Source organism: Camelus ferus, chromosome 14 (assembly GCF_009834535.1).
Source record: "Camelus ferus isolate YT-003-E chromosome 14, BCGSAC_Cfer_1.0, whole genome shotgun sequence".
In the NCBI taxonomy this organism is placed as follows: Eukaryota; Metazoa; Chordata; class Mammalia; order Artiodactyla; family Camelidae; genus Camelus; species Camelus ferus.
In genome coordinates, this window is record NC_045709.1 from 60,632,630 (window position 1) to 60,641,223 (window position 8,594).

Consider the following 8,594-nt stretch of genomic DNA (forward strand, 5'->3'; position numbering starts at 1 on the left):
TTAACTGCATACAGGCCAAAGGCTTTCTCCTGGGTGATTCTGTATTGCCTTAATGTTTTCCTTCATTATACTTGCTTAAAATGGACTTAGACTTACATACACATGTTACATTTGGTATGGATATGAAGAATACTATCTTTTAAATTTCAACTTAATAACTTCAAAATAGAAGAGTTGTGAAGACTATTGTCAAACATATTTTATTAAAATTTATTCCAGTACAACATAATATGGAGGATAGTAACAGGAGGACCATATTAAAATGCATAAGTATTATTATTAATAGAACCATATTGGCTTTCAAAACATCTAGTAAGGCCCTCTAGGATTACTTTGAGGCCCATAGCTATTTAACATATTTATTAACAATCTGGATAGAGTGCTGAGAAGCAGATGACTCAAAATGGAGAAGAAAAGCAAATAATGTGCTTGAAGATTTAATATTCAATAAGATCTGGAGAGATAAAAAGAATGTGCAAAGGTGTACTAAATCAGCTGTAGCACATACATTAGTAAAGGGACAAGCAAACATTTTAAACTAGAAATTGAAACAGCCTCCTCTTTTGTATTAGAGAAATTTGCAATCAGGTGTTCTACCTGAACAATATTCAACATTTACATTATTAAATTATGTAATTCTGAGCATTGTTATTTAAGATAGCATGCATATACCAGTGCCAAAAAGAGGCACCAAGCATTCACATATAAAATGCCATAATGGTTGCCAAAACAGAACTATGCACAAAAGGCAAATTTTATCATAAATTGATTTAAAATTTAACAATTGGATATACAACCAGAGGCATGAACTTAAATCATAAAGCAGGATTTTTTTTGTTTGTTTTGTTTTTAAAATTTTTTATTGATTTATAATCATTTTACAATGTTGTGTCAAATTCCAGTGTTCAGCACAATTTTTCAGTCATACATGGACATATACACACTCATTGTCACATTTTTTTCTCTGTGAGCTACCATAAGATTTTGTGTATATTTCTCTGTGCTATACAGTATAATCTTGTTTATCTATTCTACAATTTTGAAATCCCAGACTATCCCTTCCTACCCTCCGCCCTCCTGGCAACCACAAATCTGTATTCTCTGTGTATGAGTCTATTTCTGTCCTGTATTTACGCTTTGTTTTTGTTTGCTTGTTTATTTGTGTTTTTGTTTTTTAGATTCCACATATGAGCGATCTCATATGGTATTTTTCTTTCTCTTTCTGGCTTACTTCACTTAGAATGACATTCTCCAGGAGCATCCATGTTGCTGCAAATGGCGTTATGTTGTTGGTTTTTATGGCTGAGTAGTATTCCATTGTATAAATATACCACATCTTCTTTATCCAGTCACCTATTGATGGACATTTAGGCTGTTTCCATGTTTTGGCTATTGTAAATAGTGCTGCTATGAACATTGGGGTTCCCACTCCTGGGCTTGTATCCAGAAGGAACCCTACTTCAGGATGACACCTGCACCTCATAAAGCAGGATTAAACCATAGCTTGGGTATGGTTCTCTCATTCTCTATAAAGAACGTATTCACAGTTGGGAAAACATATAGAGAACACTCAAAGAAAAGATAAATCCTAAAATAAATCATATTATGAAAAACTTAAGGTGAGAATGTGAGAGAGTGATAAGAGAATGAGAGAGATTATGACAAACAGAAGTATAGTTATTAAGAAAAAAATGCCCTAATCATTACAGAAAATTTTCTGAAAACACTTAATTTAGTTAAAGCAAAAGAAATTATAAGTAGAATTGTTGAAGTATTTTAAAATCAATAAAATCCTAGATTGTACATCATGATAAACATCTTTGCTCTGGGCTTCAAGAAATGTTTATGTGTAGTTCTTCAGATAGATTATTTTCTCATTAATTTTCTGATATTTTATCTTGTGTTTTGTTAGCTACTCTTTAGGTTATTCCAGTGAACTCTCTATAGGAGTTCTAATTTTGGAATTTCTTTTTAAGAATTCCCCTTAATATATTTTACTTGAATTTTTTCATGGTTGGTCTGTAATTGCATGTGATTTCATTTTGTCAAAGAGATCTAAGAAAAGGAGCAGGAAAATCAGAGCTGGAAAATAAAGACAATTTATTGTAAAGTCATAAAAATGTCAGCTTACATTATTTCCACATATAAAATGATATAAACAGTGAAAACGTAGACACAATTTTCAGAAGAAAAGCATGTTGCTTTTAATGATGTTTAATAGAAGCAGTTAAAATTAGCTGTATGTTAAAAGTTGTATAGGCATGCATGAAGAATATACAGGGCTAATTAAGCTTTGAGAGTATTAAAGAGTGATTAGAAAAGTTAATGAGAGGTATAAATTATTTTAACAAAATGAACAGGGATTTAACTACATTTATTTAATATAAATTGGGATGTCTAGTCAACAGAAAAACTTGGTAAGTGTGGACATAGTGAAATCTAATTACATTATTTTACTAAACATATTTTTCGTATTCTCTATAACCATCTATAGAAAATGAAAGCGACAATATGGTGCTTTAAATTTTTCTTGATTTTAAAATAACAGCTATTTTTAAAAAGAACTGCTATAATCAGAATACCAAGTAACATTTAATTGTACACAAATGGAATACATTGACATGCAGAAAATGAGAGACATAAAGGTGGAACAGAGTTAACACAAAATTGAGAATGACTTGAGAATTACCACAGAGGTTCTGTTTCACATCAGGGATGTGTTACAGTCTCCAGCTTAACTGGGTTAGTGGTGTTAAGTGAGGCTTCTATGGAAAGGCTTTGATAATCTAAGAGGATAAGTGAAACTTAATGATTTATATGTAATTGAAAAATGAGATGTTAAAACAAGCATTTTCATTTGAAAATTAATTTAATGGGTAAAAATTTAAGTGAACTGTGTCTACAAAGTTACTTTGGCTTAACTACCTGACAATATAAGTAGAGATAGCATTCAGGACAATTTCCGATGTGTCACATCCATTCTCTAAAAAACTATCTTGTGTAACAATTATAACTTTTATTCCTTACCTTGAAAGTTGTAATTTTTACCTCTCTTGTCCAGAGTTTTCTGTGTACTTTCTCTCACACTCTGACAATTACCTCCTTGAAACCTAATTCTTTATACATTTTCTGTCAGAATGTTCACTTTTCTCCTCTTATCACTACTTTTTCTCCTTTTCGGGTGCTAGTTAGAATTAATGCATGAATTCATAATTAGTTTAAAATACTCTTTAAATTTATTCTACTTATTACCCATCCATTATATGTAAGACAAATCTTATTATTAAACACACAAATCTTGTCTCTTCCATGTTATCTGATAAAAAGATGTAACTGGCTTCTTAAAGGAACATCAAAATGGAATAAAATATGTTCTATTCTCATTAAACTCTTTTTTTTTAAACAGGAAATTACTTTATTGACATTTTCTTATCTCGTATTACCTTAAGTTACTATCCAACAAAACAAAACTTGGCTTTAATGTTATTTTTATTGCTTAAACAAAGAACAAACATTATTAAGCATAGTATTATGCATTCTAAGTAAAATTTCTGTAAAATAGATATGTATATTTTATACACCTTTTTTTCATTTTCAAGGAGCTGTTTTTAAAAAGTTAAGACTATATAATTATATTGCTATGACAATTATACTACATTCTTAAAAATTCAAAAAATATATGTATATTTTATATGGTACTGAACGCTAGAAAGAAAATATTATTGCACAGTTTTTGTATACTTAAGTTGTATTATTTTGCAGTGTTTAAAATTAAATGTTAGAATGATAAGATCATGTTAAATGTAATGGCATTTTTAGAAGTATAGTAAAAAGTGCTAATAAAATATCACAAAGACAAGATTTGTGCTCTATTTCTATTTTTTATGAAAAATTGAATTTGTGCTCATCTGAAGTGCATGAAATTATTTGTAATTTTTCTGATGAGCAAATTTGATAATTGGCAAAAATTTTTATTACTCTATTAGCTTAATACAACTTTTAAAATACAATGCCTAGAATTTCTGATCCAGAGGCAAAAAGATACTTTATTTAGCTTAGCTTTACTAATTTGCATAAAAATATAAATTAAAAAGTAAAATTGAATCTAAACTGTTACCTTATTCTTTTCCCACAATTATATAAAGGTGAGCTGACTAGCAAAAAAGAGTGGGACAGTGGCAAAGACATTACTTACCACTGATATTTTTTAATCATTTCTATTTCTGTACCATTTGGTAAAAATTTAATAACTTTACTACATGAATTGTTATTTTGAACCACACTTTTCTCAAATATTGACTTTCTTTCGAGTTTATTTTTTTCAAATTATAGTTAGAAGAGTTTAAATATATCATGGACTATTAAATCCTATTATAATCTATAAAATAGCACAAGAATTTTTCTTGACCATTACTATCATATTATCATTGGGGCATTATGTCCAGTGGAAGTTGAATATGTTATATTTCTCAAAACCTGGATAAAACTCAACCAGTTTGGGTAAAGAGAGATAAGAATTTTTTTCTCCTAATAGTGAAAATCATTTTCAAAGAAAATCTATTGATCCAGTTATATTTCTGATTTTTGAAAAAGTTTAATATTCTAGGACAATATTTGAAGATATTTAAAATGCAAAATTTACTCAATAAGACTTACTCCCCAAGGTCATGTGTCTTGCTGCTTTGCAAGATGCTGTTTTTGGCACATAGGAACCAGGGCTCTGGTATCAGCGTCTCATTTGCTTCCTCCACAAAGGAATGAATGCCCTTTCAGAAGAATTCAATGAAAAGTCAGATAAAACTAGGGCAGAAATTGCTGCCATGGATACAAAGCTGAACTCACTACTATAGTTGCATATCTGAACAAGTTGTTGTACAAAACTGCAGGAAAGAGCAGGGGGGAGAAAAGAAGTGTTGCTGCCAGAAGAAAAGTATTCCAAGGACATAGCAGTAAGCATGACCCTGGTTTAATTTAGATCTTTTCCAGTCAAAGTCACCCTTTCACCATTAGCATGAAGATGCTGGTAACAAAAGAGGCTTAGAGTGGGGAAGTCATCAGAATCATTCTTGAGACAATCAATAGTAATTTTTACAATATTTAAATAAGGATAAAAATCAATACACCATAGAAATATATTCAGCTCTCACATAGTTTAAAGAATGGGAATGACAAAACTGAAAAGAATTAAATTCAAACTGTCAGATTTAAAAGATGAAGATAAAAGAGTAAAGGTTTTGCCAGCAAAAGGAGAAAGATAAATTTAAATATAGAGTGTCCTCCTTTAATACAAGCCTTTCTCAAACAAGAAGACGACCTACACTTACAAAACAAAATAAAACAAATAAAACTTATTGGATAAAGATAAATTTTATGCCTTTTATTATTAAACTTCTTATGTAATAGGACACTTTCAAATGTAAAATATTACAATGTTTCAAGTTTTTTGAGTAAGTTTTAAAAATGACTAAGATGTCATGTAAAGATGAAATAAATTAAACAAAATTACTGAAAGAAGAACCTGTGCTCATGAAAGTTGTATATTGTTCAAATATCTGTTATTTCCTTAAATGAAGTACATATTGTATGCATTTGATGTGACTATCATGGCATCATCATTTGTAACATCTGGACTGTCATATATATTTCCTAAAAACATAAAGTCAAGGAGAAAATCTGCTTGACAGACTAGGAAGCCATATAATGAAAGCAGAAAAGAAATATATGGTGGTTATAGTGGGATGAAGTGCTTTAAACCATAGGTCAGTAGGGAATTCTAGAGAGAATTTCATCTATTTTAGTGTTTTAGGTATTTCTGGGGGACCTATGTTTAAAACATGATAAAGGAGCTATTTTTGAATAGATAAATATTGTTTAATAGCTGGCCAATTATAGAAAGGCTTTCTAGAGGATATGTGTTAGCAAAGTCTTTGAGATGTGAAACAGCATAGTGAGTTCAAGGAACTGCAAGCAGTATTTTATACTTGGAATAGAAACTAGGGCAGCTTTAGTAATAGCAGGGAGGAAGGTTGAAATTCATATATAAATGTACTTATCTTCACCTTCTGAGACATACCAAATAAACATAAAATACAAGAAAAAAACACTTAACTATGCAAAGCACAAATCCTTAAACACCTTAAAACACCTTAAACATCCTTAAAAATATCCAATCCATTTGCAATTATTAATCCTCTATTAGATAAAAGTTCTAGAGCTCTGCTGTTAACATGATAGCAACTAGCCTCACGTGGCTTTTTAAATTTAAATCAAGTTAAATCAAAGATTCAGTTCCTCAGTTGCACTGGCCACAAGAGCTCAATGGTTCAATAGCTGCACATGCTAGTAACTACAAGTTTGGGTAGTCACACGTGGAACATTTCAAAACTTTCTATTGTATGGTGTTGATCATGAGCACCACTGTTGTAGAGTAAAAAGAGAGGTAGATGGATTAAGAAGTGAAGCTGGAAATCTATTCGTGAATGAGGTAATGGGGGTTGAGATAAAGTTCCATGTCACCTTTCATTACATAGTCAAATCTTGGAACATTGCCCTCTGAAAAAAAGAATATACTAAAGGAATTAAAGTAAGGGAGCACATGAAAAAGATTTGTGTGAGAGAAAACCAAAACAGAGGCTGTAATTTATTGAACTTCTATATGTGTTAGCCATTGTGCTAGTATCTGGACTTAGTCTATGGTCACTCTGTGACCCTTACTCTTTGTGATGCAGACATTTGAAACTTCTTTCAGGTCCATGATAAGGGAGTACCCTCTTATACCTCTGACACTAAATGTTTCCATTTCTCTTTTTAACTCTCAGCAGTCAATTTATTCTCTTATCATTAGAAAAAGACTTTGCTTCCATTATCTAACCTGTAACTGAAGTCACCTTAGGTGCATTCCTTTGTCCTTTTGTAGGGTATTCTCCTTCTAAAGCATCCCTCACATTTCATTGAAATTATTATTTCCTTGCTCTGTTATAATGATTACACATGAAAATATGAACCATATTTAGACTTTTAGCCATTTTATTTGTACCACATTTTGCATGACTGATGTAAAATAAATACATGATTTTAAGCATAAGTTACATTTACTCCTAATTAATGGTCACCAGGAAGCTATTACTTTTTCTCATGTTGCATATTAGGAATCTAAATCTTAAATAGGCTAAGTAATTTATTCAAGTTAAGTCAGCTAACAGATTGGACACCAAAATTTGAAACCACATAGATCATATTTAACTCTAGCTATATTGTGATAACTGGATTAGGCTGGGTAAAAATAGACCTTGGGAAGTTAGTTTGAGACTATTTTAACAGTCAGAATTTATAATGATAAGAATTTAACTAAAGTAGTGATATAGAAACAGAGAAGATGGAATGGTTAGAGGAGTATTAAGATGATCATTTAAGCAGAAATTGTTTCACCATTGGGATAAAAAGATGGTAGTGTAAATATAGAAGTCAACTATCTCTTCTAGAGTTTTGCTTGAGTGACTCAGGAAATAGAGCTATAATTCATAAATACAGTGATTGTAGGACAAAACTAATATTTATAGGAAGTTTAATGGCGTTTTGTATTTGTGCAGTCCTTGATACATTCAGATGGAAAAATCTAGAGGCAAGAGAGAAAGAGAAAGAGAGGTAAGCAAGTTCAGTATACTTTTTCAATCTGAAATAATTGAAAGTATTCACACAATCAAAAATATAGAAAAATTGAAATAAAAAAGGAGAAATGTTTTAAAAACTATAATTTCAGCACAATAAATATTTCAATGTTTTTGTTGTTTCCTTTGATTTTCTCAGGGGAAAAAAAAGGCCAAGTAGTTCAATGATAGCACATAAAAATACACAGATTTTCTATTTCTCTTGTACTTGACTTTCTGCAGCTCTTTGGACTAACTCCATTTGTAATTAAAGAAGAGCCCAGCTTTATTTACTGCCTTCCATTGCCACTATCTACATTTAAAAAAAAAAAAATCTTTTTTCTTTAGAAGCTCCTAAATGCATAGAACTTAAGACTTCCCCATGGCTGCCATCACTTAAAGTTTCCTCCATTTCTCCAGGTTTGAGGACTATTCAAAGGGGAGAAAATATATAGATCTAGATTTAGATATCTACATGTAAATATAGATTTAGACATAGATTATCAGATATCTGCTTTTTGGAAGTTCTCTCTCTGCAAGTTCAAGAAAGTTTCATCTCTCTCCTAGGCCTCTTCATTTCTTCAACATAGATTTAAAAAACTAAGTAAGACAAAGAATTTAAATTTGAAACTAGTTTATGTAATGAAGATCACATTAAAATTCAGATTTATTTTTATCTGCTGAGAAAAACAATTGAAATTCTATCATAATTTATTTAACTACGGTATATGTGTGTGTGTGTGTGTGTGTGTGTGTGTGTGTATTGAAACTAAGCCAAATTGAAACTGTTGAAACTAAGCCAAATTGATTTTAAAGAAATATTTTGCTTTTACGGAGAAAATCTCATTAACAACCTTTATAAACCAGCACTACAAATATCTTATTGCTATTATTATTTTGACAGCCGGTTCTCTTTGATCCAATGCAGGGAAGGTTTGATGCTAGGAA